At 42.7% G+C, this 14,340-nt stretch overlaps 1 protein-coding gene across 1 annotated transcript in view; it reads left to right on the forward strand.

The window, feature by feature from the left end:
- Window positions 1–657: 657 nt before the first annotated feature.
- Window positions 658–14,340, forward strand: part of LOC126293417 (sclerostin domain-containing protein 1-like) — a 412,128-nt gene continuing 398,445 nt past the window's right edge. The window contains exon 1 of the mRNA XM_049986641.1: window positions 658–815. The gene's annotated coding sequence lies outside the window, so the exon portion shown is untranslated. The remainder of the gene's footprint in view (window positions 816–14,340) is intronic.

Below are 14,340 nucleotides of genomic sequence, written 5' to 3' on the forward strand. Positions count from 1 at the left end.
AGAAGAGAAGTTTGTGGCACAACTTGACTAGAAGAAGGGATCGGTTGGTAGGACATGTTCTGAGGCATCAAGGGATCACCAATTTAGTATTGGAGGGCAGCGTGGAGGGTAAAAATCGTAGAGGGAGACTAAGAGATGAATACACTTAGCAGATTCAGAAGGATGTAGGTTCCAGAGATGAAGGAGCTTGCACAGGATAGAGTAGCATGGAGAGCTGCATCAAATCAGTCTCAGGACTGAAGAGCACAACAACAGCAACAACATCAAACTAATTACGTCCACTTTCTAAATTCTAATTCCTTGTCGTGTTCGAGACCTCACGTCAGTATAGTTCTTCCCTCCTCACGCCAGCTTGCGTGAGCTATAACGCGTGCATTTCGGCCTCCACTAGTAACACGGTGTTGGCTCTTCTGCCAACACAACACCCACAACTAACACATCTGTAGTTTTCCCATTTGACCGATTTGACCGATAGATCGTTAAAGAACTGTCACCCCTATACTGGAATATTGTTCCGTGTTGTTCATTAGACAACGAGCGTTTAGTGATAATGAGTTCTGTTAGAACCCTACAGTGTCTCAAGGAAAGCAAACTGCGTGTGGGTTGGTGGGTGGGTGGGTGGGCAGCGGCGTGCCGGCGGCGAGGGTACGTCGGAGCGTGTGTTGCGCCTGCCTGCTCCGCGGCCGGACAGTAGCGTAGTCCGCTGGTGCAGCGCTCAGCGCTCAGTCGCCGCCCAACCTCCGAGGCGTCAACACCACACAGCGGCAGCAGCAGCAGCCGCAGCAGCCGCAGCCGCAGCTGGAGCACCGCAGCAGGTAGGGCAGCGCGCACTAGCACCCCTACTAACCACTGCACCTGCCACCCGCAAACACGCAACCCGCACGACACTCCCGTACAACAAAGTGACTGAAAATTCGCCGCTATCGAAGGGGAAGCAAATATATCGCACCCCGGTAAGGACAGTGCCTCAACTTGAAATAAATCGACATCAATAAGTCCTTAAAACTTATACTGTAATGTACAGGAGTTCTGGGAATTTAAAGTACGCAACTTTGCCAGTAAGTACCGCTGTAATCTATACGTCAGTAATATGGACACGCAGTTCTGTTCTCGTCGAATGTGAGCTGTTTTCAGTTAATTATTATTCTGACTTTGCCCTCACAGTATATATTTTCTTTAATGTCGTTTGTTGTTAGCAATATTAGCTCATTCCCAAGAGTTAGTAGCTTTCACTCAGTTAATACTAGGCAGAAATCAAATCTGCATGTGGGATGCACTTCCTTGACTCTTGTGCAGAAAGGAGTGCAGTATTCTGCTGCATCCATTTTCCATAAGCTACCACAAGAACTCAAAAATCTTAGCAGTAGCCCAAATATTTTTAAGTCTAAACTGAAGAGTTTCCTCATGGCTCACTCCTTCTATTCTATCGAGGAGCTCCTGGAAGAGCTAAAAAATTAAGCAAATTCCAGTGTTACATTGTTGATTTTCTTTATTTAAATTTACGAATTGTCACCTGATTATGTTACTTATATTTCATTTTATCTGTTTCTATTATCATGTTATAATTTCATGTATTGACTCGTTCCATGTAGAAGAAGACTTCTCCTTAATTTGGTCCCACGGAACAATAAATAAATAAATTGTCAGTAATTTCCGAACTGCACGGCCTGCATGTAATGGGTAGTACAGGTGTTCTGGAAATTTAAAGTACGTAACTTTGCCAGTAATTCCCTTTGTAATCTATACATCAGTAATATGGACATGTAGTTCTTCTCTCGACGAATGTGAGCTGTTTTCAGGTAATTATTAACTATTGTCAGTAATTTCCGAACTGCACGGCCTGCAGCGTAATGAAGGTCACAGTATGACTTTTTAATGAATAGTTGTTTCCTGTTAGCTGCTTAAACTGTCATTTTTATTTCGTGCTATAAGCTTATGTCGTCACTCATGAAGTGACAGCAAGAAAATAGCGAGTAGACACAGACGAAGTTGTACGTACGTTATGAACAACTTAAGTATACATCTGTACATAATCCATCTAAAATACCATTTAGTTCACACTGACTACATGTAATTATTGCAAGTTATACTACAAATTGCAGTAATGACGAAAAAAGCAAGCAGCACGAAAGACCGATAAACTTTAAGCATCTAACAGGAAATAACTATTCGTTAAAATTATTAATTCTTTTAGTTCTCACTTTTCTTGATCTTCTGATTACTATCTTGTTTTTGTTACGAGAACTCGCGTAATACTTCTGCAACTGTTCCATCCAGCAAAATACATAGGTTATATTTCTAGTTACTCTTATATAATACGACATTCGAACCTCCATGAGCCAAAATTAGTAATAATGGTATGTTAAAATGAAAAATTAAAATATGTTGAAATTGTCGAACTAGAGAAACGATGAAGTGTAATGTATGAAGATTAATAAAATTTAACAATAAACATCAATTACGTGCAATTTAAGGAACACAACTTACGAAAACATAGAATCATAAAGAGGGATATGCATGGTGACGGAAATTATCGTTATAAACTTTTAGAGCGGAGTGAGCGATTAATATTTTGAGTATTAACTCATGTTCGGAAACTTCCCGTTCTACGATGGTTTCAGTTCAGGTGTGTAACGCGTCCACGTCTGCTGAGGAAAAGAGAAAAGTCTCAGCGTTTCTTGTCCTGGACCAAGAACATGCTTCGTAGGTGCATTGTCTGTAACGACGTTGGTGGTCGCGACATCGATCCGCTGTTCTAATGCATCAGGACTGTTCTGTAAGTACAGTGTATTCGGCTCTTTTTTTATTCTGTAGTAATATACACACGTGGTGTTTAAGTGTTAATACTTAACAACTGTACTGCCTCACTCCTAATTCAATTGCTCAATCGGAAGTGGACGAGTGACGCATCTGAACTGAAACCGCCATACGAAAATGTTTCAAATGGCTCTGAGCACTATGGGACTTAACATCTGCGGTCATCAGTCCCCTAGAATTAGAACTACTTAAACCTAACTAACCTAAGGACACTACAGACATCCATGCCCGAGGCAGGATTCGAACCTGCGACCGTAGCAGCAGCACGGTTCCGGAATGAAGCGCCTAGAACCGCTCGGTCGTAGCTGCCAGCAAACTTCCGTACAAAACGGTACGTTTCCGGGCATGGGTTTCTATACAAAATATTACCTACTCAGTCCCCCTCTACAAGTCCTAGAAGACTGTAACGAGAATTTCCGAAAAACCTGTATGACGCAGCGATGCTTTTCGCGGAGAAAACTGATTTAATGCGGACTACCTTTGTAGCAGAAGTGTATTTTTTGTGCACTGCAGCGCACGAAATTTTGTTATTTGAAAACTGTCTCTGTTCTTTCAGACATGCGAGCACGTGTGAATGATGTTGTAATCTGAGGTACAGACACTGCATAAACACTGACATTGTAACAATCAATTATATTAACACGTACATTCGACTTACCTCATACACGAAAAGTTTCACAAGTCAGAACGCGCCGCCCTTCGTGAGAGACACGTGTCGTGGACACCTACCAGCAGCATCGCTGAGGCGTCACTGCGTTTCGCAGTGACACAGCACGAGGTAGCCTGCAGCAGAACTGACATATCTTCCCTGAAGTGGACAAATTGCGAGGTTGAGACGAGACGCTTTTCGTGCTGGTTGGGGCACTTCGGACGTCGTTTTTTGGGGTCAACAACTAAAAATTGCCGTTTCTTGACTTTGCTCACTTTTCTTTCTTGTATGTGATATGTACTTGAGGAGAAATAGTAAATACCGGGCGTTCAAAACGAATATACTGGTTTTAACGCTTTGTAGCATTTCTTACGTTCAACTTACAATTATAAATAATACATCAAATAAAAGCGTAACTCAAACAGTTTTGTTTCTCTATACCAGTGTGCAAAGGAAAGACTGTGGAACGACGAAGAGTGAATGAAGAACGTGTTGAACGAGTGAGTATCTTTCACGCTTAGCCCCAAGAAATCAGTTCGGAAAGGTAGTCGCGAAGTCTGTGTGGAGACCTTTAAGGAGACATTTACATCTGTGGTCTTATCGTTTGCAGTTGTTACAAGCTCTAAAGTCTTACGTGCTAACTTTGCAAAAGATACGTTGCCGCTTGAAGATGATTTCCTGGGTTGTGTCGTCTTCAGTGATGAATCGACGTTTCACCTAAGCGGAAATGTGAAGACATATAATATGCGCGTCTGGGGATAGAAATCCCCATGAGATGGAACATCTGCAACGAGACTCACCGAAAAATCAGTGTTTTTTGTGGATCTAGGTGCTCAGTCCGGAACCGCGGGACTGCTACGGTCGCAAGTTCGAATCCTGCCTCGGGCATGGATGTGTGTGATGTCCTTAGGTTAGTTAGGTTTAAGTAGTTCTAGGGGACTGACGACCCCAGATGTTAAGTCCCATAGTGCTCAGAGCCATTTGAACCAATCTTTTTCGGCGAAGCAACTGTAACTGGTGTTTCTTATCTCCATGCGCTGGAACTATGCCTTTTTCTTCAATTTGAAGAAGCTGAACAACAGAATTTTATTTGTCAGCAATTTGCTGAGCCGGTTCACTGGCATAAGTCAGTACGCGATTGATTAACCGACGTTGTACCCGACCGCTGGACTGGCCCCAAGTTGCCCCGGATGACAGAGCTTGATTTTCATGACCTCCAGATTCACAGAACATCTGACGCCATGAGATTTTTATCTGTGGGGGGTTCATAACTGAACATGGTATGTAATTTCTCTACCATCTGATCTACCCGACATAAGGAAATAACATTTTTGCAAAAATTACTCCAAGCACATACGCTGAGCAAGGTCAGGAAGAATTCGCCTATCGACTCTATGTGTGACGAATGGGTGCTCACACTGAAGACTTGTAGGAGAAAGTGTAAGAATTGCTCTTTTATGTGACGTATTGTTTATCATTGTAAGTTGAACGTAATAAATGCTACAAAACCTTAAAACCCGTATATTCATTTTGAAACAATCTGTATTTTACGAGGGGTAAGTATAAATTAATCCGAATGAAGCTATGAACGTAAATGCACTCAGTTTTCATTCGTTGCAAAGAAACAGTCTGTTACGGGTGAAAGATTTCTTTCGTGTATCGGTAAACCAGTTGCTATGCGTTTATTTAGCGACTGTCGCTTTCGTTCTGAAGTTGTGCTTGAGTTTACAGCACTGGATTTTCCGACTGTGACTATGAGCGTGAAGTGTTGGCCAATTCTGCTGTATCGTTTAAACATTCCGCACGTGTTTATAAATGCTTACTACCCCGATTAGGTATTTGTATAAGGCTTTTTCAATTTATTTCTTACTTACAAACGCTGTTGCTTCTTGTACAGAATACAGTAGACGACTCCCTACCGGCGGAGTACCAGCTTCGTGAGCGTTTACTTGTGTTTTCACTAAACCGCATGAGACTGGTCAATATTTAACACACGCACAATTTCTCCATTCTCCACATGAGGGAAAGTAGCGGACATGAGGTATGCTCGGCCTCTATTCTTATATCTTCGATAAGAACATGAATGTAGACTATCTGAATTTTCTCGTTGGCTGTTGCAAACCACCGAGTAAGCCCATTAATACTGTTTACTGACGGAGCCACTTACATTCATAACGGTATAATAGCTAACTAGTTACGTGTGCCATTGATCATTCTGATGGTACCCATTATTATGTGGAACGTGTAAACTGCATAAGATATGCGCTCATGAACCACGGATTTTTTAAATTTAAGATTTTATTGTCTACCCCATTCTCTTAAATGGCACAAAATGCATATATTATACCTGTAGATTTATTGATTCCTAATTAAGAATTCATCTATGGTATAGCCGCGCTGAGTGGCCGCACAGTTTGAGGGCCTATGTCACGGACTGCGCGGCGCCTCCCGCCGAAGGTTCGAGTCGTCCTTCGGGCATGGGTGTTTGTGTGTTGTTCTTAGCATAAGTTAGATTAAGTAGTGTGTAAGACTAGGGAACGATGACCTCAGCAGTTGTGTCCCATAAAAAAAAAAATCTATGGTATAGGAGTAGTCATGTAGATATGATACCAATTTATTTTTGAAACTATTACTACTGTCTGTCAGACTTTTTATTGCACCTGGTAATTTAACGAAAAGTTTTACAGCAGCATATTTTACCCCTTTCCGTGCCAAAGATAGGTTAAGTGTAGAGTAAAGTCTGTCTCTCTTCTGGTATTATTATCACGAATGTCACTCTTGTTTTTAAACTGGTCCATGTTGTCGAGAACAAATTTTATTAATGGGTAAATGTAGTGTGAGGCTGTTGTAAGAATTCCTAATCTTCTAAACAGATGCCTACAACTTGTATAGTCCTCCCTCCCTCATTTGAGTGAAAAATTACGGTAGATGGCTTGCAGAGAATAAAGGCGAAACTTGTATGGCACAAAAATTGTGTTTCCAAAAGCAAAAATTTTCACTGTATCTTAGGATGCCTACAAGATGTGCTATTATGAGCCTCGCACATTATTCTTATCACTTTCTTTTGAGCAGTGAATGCTTTTTGCCTAAGTGTTGAGTTACTCCAAAATATTATTCTGTATGACATCAGAGGGTGAAACTATGCAAAGTATGTTAGCTTACTAATTTCTATATCGTTAAAATTGACAATTGTTCTGATTGCAAAAGTTGCTGAACCTAGTCGCTTTAGGAGACCCAAAACATGAATTTTCCCCTTAAGATTCTCTCCTATAAGTACACCCAAAAACTTACTATGCTCTACTCTGCCTACTGACTTCTATCGATGTTTTATATTTCTCGAAGTAACTGTACTCCTTGCAGTAGAAAATTGGATGTACTGTGTTTTTTCAAAGTTCAGAGCAAACCCATTCGCAGAAATGCAGTTAATAACTTTTCCAGAGACATTTTTTCTATCATTTTCTATTGGATTAAAAATCGTACTTGTATCATCATCAAACAGTGTCAGTTTAGTTTCAGTGCCACTCTTAACTCACATCGGTAGTACGACGAAAGCCCCCTTGTCTTTGTGGAGCCACATTTTTAAGAACTCTGCTCTCTAAATGTATGGTGTGGCACGACAGACAATCAGTTGACTGAGATAGTCTCAGTAACGGGTCCCTATACGGGGACGCTGTAACAAAACAATCTCGAAAACGAGCCCCCAGCATTATTGGAAGAGCTTTCTTTCAGTACGAGGACGGCCCACTGCATGTTGCCATCAGATGACACATCATGTGAATTCAACGTTCCGGTAAAGTGGACCTGCGGAAAAGGTCATATTTCCTAGGCGCCCATGTCCCCGGATCTTACGCCTGTATAGGTGGTCAAAAGGCCAAGTCTGCGAAGGAAAATGAAACACAAAAGACGAATTGATCGTTCGAATTTCTAACAGTGCTGTCCTCATAAAAAAAACACCACGATAACCGCAAAAGAGCTAGCCGTGGTGTTGTAAAGAGAATTCCGAAAGTGCACTGAAGTTGGTGGTACAATTCATGAAAACTAACTTTATTCAAAGAGACCAAACGTCCCAATTTGACCTGCACAGTTCCGAATTTTGGAGTCCAGTCGCCTTGTCCTCACTGGGTTTTGGTGGGACGACTAAATGCTCTGGTTTTTTGAAATCAAATCAAATTGTCGGTATATGACGTTTCAACATACTGCTGTTTATTTTTCTAGCATTTTACTTCAATATCTTATTCCTAATCTAAAATACAATGATGTGCAGTGTTATGGAATGCGCCCACGCTGCTTAAGCGTTCAAGTTCGAAATCTTCAATAATACTTGCGATGAAGGTGGCACTATGGAGCTGGATTTGCTTAAAGGTAGCCCTAATACATCCGTGTGTATCTAGTTGGCGTTCTCTATTCACTTTCTTTAGACTGAAACTAACTCCTCAACGACCAATTTCAATTCGGAACTTCAGGAGAGATAAGTAGTGTATTCAAAGCTCGATGTCATAAACAATGTGATGCAAATGTTTTTAATCAAATCAGATTTAATCAATCAAAATCTCACACGTTATTACTTACTTTTAAAACTGTCATCCATTCATAATCTAGAAGGGTGAGCAGACTGCAATGTCCGTTGCGAGGAATGTTAAAGCAAGTTTTCTGTTGCTATTCATTTCGTTGTAAACTTTAAGAATGTGAAACAATTACAGAGGACTGTCAACAGCAGTGAGCTGTTATAAAATTGGTTCGAGTTTCGACTCCCAGTAATACGGTCACCTTACTTTAAATTTAATCATTTGCCTTTTGTTAGCACCTGAGAGTGTTTTTGCCTTCCTTGAAGGTAGGCCCAGAGGCTGGAAATGTTAAATCGTGAGATCCTTGGGCCCATAAGACAGTGCAGATGATTCCAACACCAAAAAATTTCGCTTACTAAATGAATTGTTTTATTAGATATATGGCAATTTCTAACGTCCTGCTGTTTTGGGAAGTGAAATTAAGTATGTAAGTAGGATGTCATCTTTCCTGTCTTCTGTTTTTATTCTTCCCAACGGTATACTAATGGTTTATATTCCAATATTACAAAATTTAGTTAGTTACATCAACGTTTACCATCTTGTATATATCCACCCTAAATTTTAAGAGTTCAGTTTCTTAATTATTCATAAGTCCATTAGTATTTGAAGATACAACATTATTAAGCCTCATTAGAAATAAGTTTCAAATTTTTTACATGTACAATTTCGTTTTGTGAAAGTACGACCCATCTTAGTAATAAGGTGGCAGGTCATTTGTAAATGACACCAAATTAAAATACGTAAATAATAAACAATTAATATCCACGTAAAAAACGCTGTTCTCTGTAGTTTCAAAGAAAAGAGGGCCCGCCACACGAGACTCCAATTTTGTGGCAGCGCAATGTCTACTCATGAACCACACGCGAATGATTGTTATGCTCTGACTGAACACGAAAGAAAAACCACGCTAGATCACTGAAGCAAACCCAGTCATTTATGCGATACCGTGGATGTCAACACCTGATCGATTCCACGTACTGTACACTAGACGCTGCTCTTTATCTGGTGCCGTCGATTCCTGCATACGACATTTTAACTTTCGCGTCGGTTTCTGAGCATTCTAGCTTATCCTCTGTCTGGCAGTAAATAGCAAATGTAACTGGTGGAGGTAATTAAAACTTCTCAGTGATCAAAATAGTGCATAAGTGAAGGTGTGCCATTCAAAGAACACGCCACAAAAGCGATGGCAAGATGTAAATCTCACCATTTAATCGCTAAATAAGCTGTTATGGGTTGATTTAACTTCTGAAAAATAAATACTCTTGCTGGGCGTAGGTGGTATTAAGTTGTGGGTGTTGCAGAATTGCTCTTGTTCGATATGCGGCTTGACCATGAGAAGTATTAGCTTAATTTCCCTTTCAAATAGTGGTACCGACACGAGTTTGGAATTCGAAATAAAATATACAGATTTTAATTGAAACAAAATGCTCAAACAGCGAGACACGTTACGCGATCGGTCTGATGGCTTTCGAACTATGTACGTTACTCTTCCTTATACAGATTTTGCTAGAACCGAAGATATTCAACATAAAGAAAAATATATATGGCAGATCTGTAGTATACTTTAAAAATAGCCGTGGTCTAGGGATAGAGTTTTTGATTAGAAATCAAAACGCTCTCGGTCCGGCATTTGAACCCCTCCACCGCTTAAACAGTCAATAAAAGCCATCAACAGCGGGGGCCGACGAGTTACGACATAAGAAGAAAAACCTTCATTCTGTCAGTTGCCTTGTCAAAAAGTGCGCAGGAGCCCTTTGGGTGGGAAACTGCCCCTAAAGGCGGAAGAATGAGCAATATCAATGACATGAGGATGCAGAAGGCGATAGAAACCACCGCATTAAGCACACATATTGTGTATCCACAGGACATGTCGCCTGTATTTGAAAAGTGTCATGATGATCTCTCCATTGGCAAGAAATTTCAGAATAGTCCCCCATTCGGATCTCCAGGAGCGAACTGCCAAGGGAAGGATGACCGTGAAAAAGAGATTTACTAAGCAACGACAAGATAATGTTCTGCGTGTCGGGGCATTGAATGTCAAAATTCTCAACGTCGTAGGGAAGCTATTAAATCTGAAAAGATAAATTCAAAGACTCAGTCTAGAAATAGAGGGGAGTCAGTGAAGTGAAATGGACAGAAGACAAGGATTCCTGGTTAGATGAGTACAGGATGATATCAACAGCAGCAGAAAATGGTAAAACGGTAGTAGGATTCGTTATGAATAGGAAGGTAGGGCAGAGAGAGAGTTAATGTGAACAGTTCAATGACAGGGCCGATCTCGTCAGAATCGACAGCAAACCAACACCGACAACGATAGTTGAGCTACACAAGCCGATGTCGCACGCCGAAGATGAAGATTCAGAGATATGTGGATATCGAAATAGTAATTCAGTACACGTCAAGCGAGAAGAAAATCTAATAGTCATGGGTGATTGTAAGAAAGACTGAGATATGTAATTTCAGCTAGTAATAGCGCACACTCTGTTCAAGAATCAGATATCTCCTCTGGGGCCTCGCCACTCTTTGGTAAGTTCGTGCCTGGTTACCACAAGGCACCAGACATTGCAGCACCTTACGCTTTCCGAGCTACTCTCTTTCCCCCTCCCTTGGGGAACATGTCAGGGTTGTTTTTGTAAATGTGTTCTAAAGTTTTAGTAGCCTAACATCACAAGAATAGCCCAATCGTTTTTTTTCCGTTCTCGATCTCCCACCCTTCCTGCGCTTCGGTGTTTGAGGTTTCACTTTGTTTCTTCTTCCTCCCTGTGCACTTCTGAAGGACGGCCCACGCACTTGACCAGTGACTGGTGACTGGGTAATGCGTAATTCCCAGCCCTGGATTGACAGGTAGGGTTCGCACTTACCCACTGGTACAGGCCAGGCCCAGCGATGGGCTGTTACGTTCACAAATTGCAAATTCTCAATTGGTCCCTCTATCAGGTATTTGGGAGGTGTGACCTAAGGTGTCAACAGTCACCTAAGGTGAGTGATCCCTCCTCTGAGGGGGGACTACCAGTGGCAGAGTGCGTGACATTGGTGACGCTGGCAATCATGGGGAATTTTCTCACAGTGAGCCAATCACCATCTCAGTCTACGTCTTCTAAACGTGAACCGAATTAAGATATACATTCAAAGAATCTCCCAGCTGTACCTCTGTTCCTCGAGGTATGTATGGAAGAAGGTCAGTCCTTTGCTACAGTTAATCGGCTTATTATCCAGAAAGGTGTTGATGCAGTTGCAGGCCCTGTGAAATCCTGCTCTCGTTTACGTAATGGAACTTTGCTTTTGGATACCAAATGTAATTTTCAAGCGCCCCCCACCCCAAGTGATTTGCAGCTTCGATCCTCCACAGCTATCCTGTTCGTGTAGAGGCCCTACGAAACCTTAATTATTCGTGTGGTGTTAATCTGTTCGATGGTATGACCAAGGGAGGAATCCAAACTTACCTCTTTGATCAGGGCGTCACTGGGTAACCATTGGGTAACTAAAAAGGCTGATGCAACCTCAATACCTACTCACACACTTTTTCCCCACTGCGAGCCCAGGGGTTAGAATAGGCCCGAGGTATTCCTGCCTGTCGTAAGAGGCGACTAAGAGTCTCACATCTTTCGGTCTTTATGTGATAGTCCCCTGTAGGGTTTGACCTCCATTTTCAAAAGTTTCCCGAAGAGCGAGACAATTGGGGAAGGACACCATACATGGTGCATCGTGGCCATCATGCATTGAGAGCTTTAGCCCACTTTCTCGTCGTTGCATTGCAGTCCCATTGAAATGGTTTCAAATGGCCCTGAGCACCATGGGACTTAATATCTGAGGTCATCAGTCCCCTAGAACTTAGAACTACTTAAACCTAACTAACCTAATGACATCACACACACATGCCTGAGGCAGGATTCGAACCTGCGACCATAGCGGTCGCGCGGTTCCATACTGAAGCGCCTAGAACCGCTCGGCCACAACCACCGGCAGTCCCATTCACCCTCCATCTCTTGAGTGAGGACACCTTCCTGGGTGCGTTTTCCTCCACCCACTACGCAGTGTCGTTTTCTGCGCCGACGATGATCATGGAATTCTTTGCACCTCATATCCAGTCCGTTGTTGTAGGGCCGCAGTGTACTCTGTTGGCTGTAGCCCCTTGACTACAAAGGGATCGCTCTGCTGATGCCTGCGCCTTTAACTCACCACGTATGACAAGTAAGTAGTATATGCCCTTCACATTGGAGCATCAGGACTCCTGGCAATGGCTATCCGGTCAGGTGGTCTTTGCTGTGGGTGGGTGGGTGGGTGGGTGGCGCTTGTGGGGAGACCCCCTGGTCAGAGTGGATGGCATCAGGGCAGATGACGCGTGATGAAGCGTACCATGTCATCACTTGCTGGTGATCAAACGCGAGAAGTCTCTAAGCATTCCAAGTCTCAGAACAATGCAAGGAAGTATGATCCTAAATCGTTCCCCTCCCTGGCCACACCATGGGAGAAACGGCAGGCTAAGGATGTTCAAATGTGTGTGAAATCTTATGGGACTTAACTGCTAAGGTCATCAGTCCCTAAGCTTACACACTACTTAAGCTAAAGTATTCTAAGGACAAACACACACCACCATGCCTGAGGGAGGACTCGAACCTCCGCCGGGACCAGGAGCACAGTCCATGAATGCAGTGCCTCAAACCACTCGGATAACCCGCGCGGCAGGCTAAGGATGGCAGCGAACCCTATTGGCCCCAGTACCCTGTATTTACTAGAGCTGATGGGGGCTCCATTGTCTCGATGAAGCCTCAATTTTTTGTTTAGCACATAGAGGACAAGTTTGGGAATGTGGAGGGCTTGTCCAAAATGCGGTCAGGGTCGTTGTGATAAAAACGGCATCCTCTGCCTAATCATGGGCATTACTCGCCTGTGACAAGCTGGGGGATGTTACCGTTACCATCACACCTCATAAGAGCTTAAATATGGTCCAGGGTATTATATTCCACAGGGACCTTATTTTGCAGTCTGACGATCAGCTGCGCGCCAACTTAGAGCTGTGAGGAGTTCTTTTAGTCCGGCGCATCCATTGAGGTCTGAGTGCCAGAACGGTAGCTCAGCGTGTTTGTTCAGGGGGTTAGCTGCCTTCTGTAATAAAACACTGAGTGAACAGGTCAACTATGAATTTGAACGGATGTCATGCGACGTCCGCCCCGAACAAACGCAACGAACAGTGACGAACAAAATGAGATTAAAAAGAAAAGTGGTCTAGTGGCTACCGTTGCTGCCTCTGGATCGCTGGGTCCCGGGTTCGATTCCCGGCCGGGTTGGAGATTTTCCCCGCCCTGGGAGAAAGTTGCGAGATTGGTAATTTGAACGGGCGTTGATAACAGCGTTGGTGAGCGCCCCACAAACCAAACATAATCATCACATCGTCTCCTTTCGTTACCTGAAGTACCCGTGGTGCATCCTTCATGGGGCTGATCGAACGAATGCAGACTAACTCCTATTTACAGATACATTTATTTTGTGAGCGCTGCAGCCTTTTACGTTTACACGTTAACATTCAACGGAAAACATTCCTCTATAGAAATCTTTTAATTGTTTCTAAAAATATTCACCTTTTAACTTTTATACCCATGCACCCGCTCGAACCATTTACGAAAACATTTCTGTCACATTGATACTGATGACCAAAAACAAGATTTTGGTACGATTCGGCAGCTGTTTAGCGTCACGAAACTGTCTCTCCGCACATTTCTGTTCCACTTAAATGTAGAAGTCGTAGCCAGGCGATAAAACATACGCAATCAAGTATAAATCCGATGTTTTTCTTTGCCAAATAATTGTTCGGCGTGCCGTGTGGCCAAAATGGCGTTGGCAGAGAAGACTGATATGAGAATTTGCGTTGTTTTTTTTTCTGATTCCATCCATAATTTATGGGAAAACCTGTTGTATACCATTCAGTAACACCTGTTCTTCAACCCTTTAAAGCAGCATTTCTTAATGTTTTCCATAAATGGATCCTTCTTCAATGTTTTTAATGCAACATTCTGTATGCGAGTTTATTCGCTGCAACAGTGAATCACGCAGAGAGTGAACTCTCTTTGATCAAGAGTAAAAATGTACACACAGACTCCGAAGGATAGCAACGACGCCACAGTTTCTGCTGTATTGCGCAGAGCGAGGATTGCCCTGCAACAGGCTTCAGGACGGGGCAGGCAACCCGCATTGCAACATTACTGCAGAAACTGTGGCAACGTTTCCTTTATTTAAACAGCTAATGTTCCAGAAGGTATAAAGCTCAGAGCAGTGAAACCAAGTCCACTAACTGTGTGTCTACTTCTCATT

Source organism: Schistocerca gregaria, chromosome 10 (assembly GCF_023897955.1).
Source record: "Schistocerca gregaria isolate iqSchGreg1 chromosome 10, iqSchGreg1.2, whole genome shotgun sequence".
Classification (NCBI taxonomy): domain Eukaryota; kingdom Metazoa; phylum Arthropoda; class Insecta; order Orthoptera; family Acrididae; genus Schistocerca; species Schistocerca gregaria.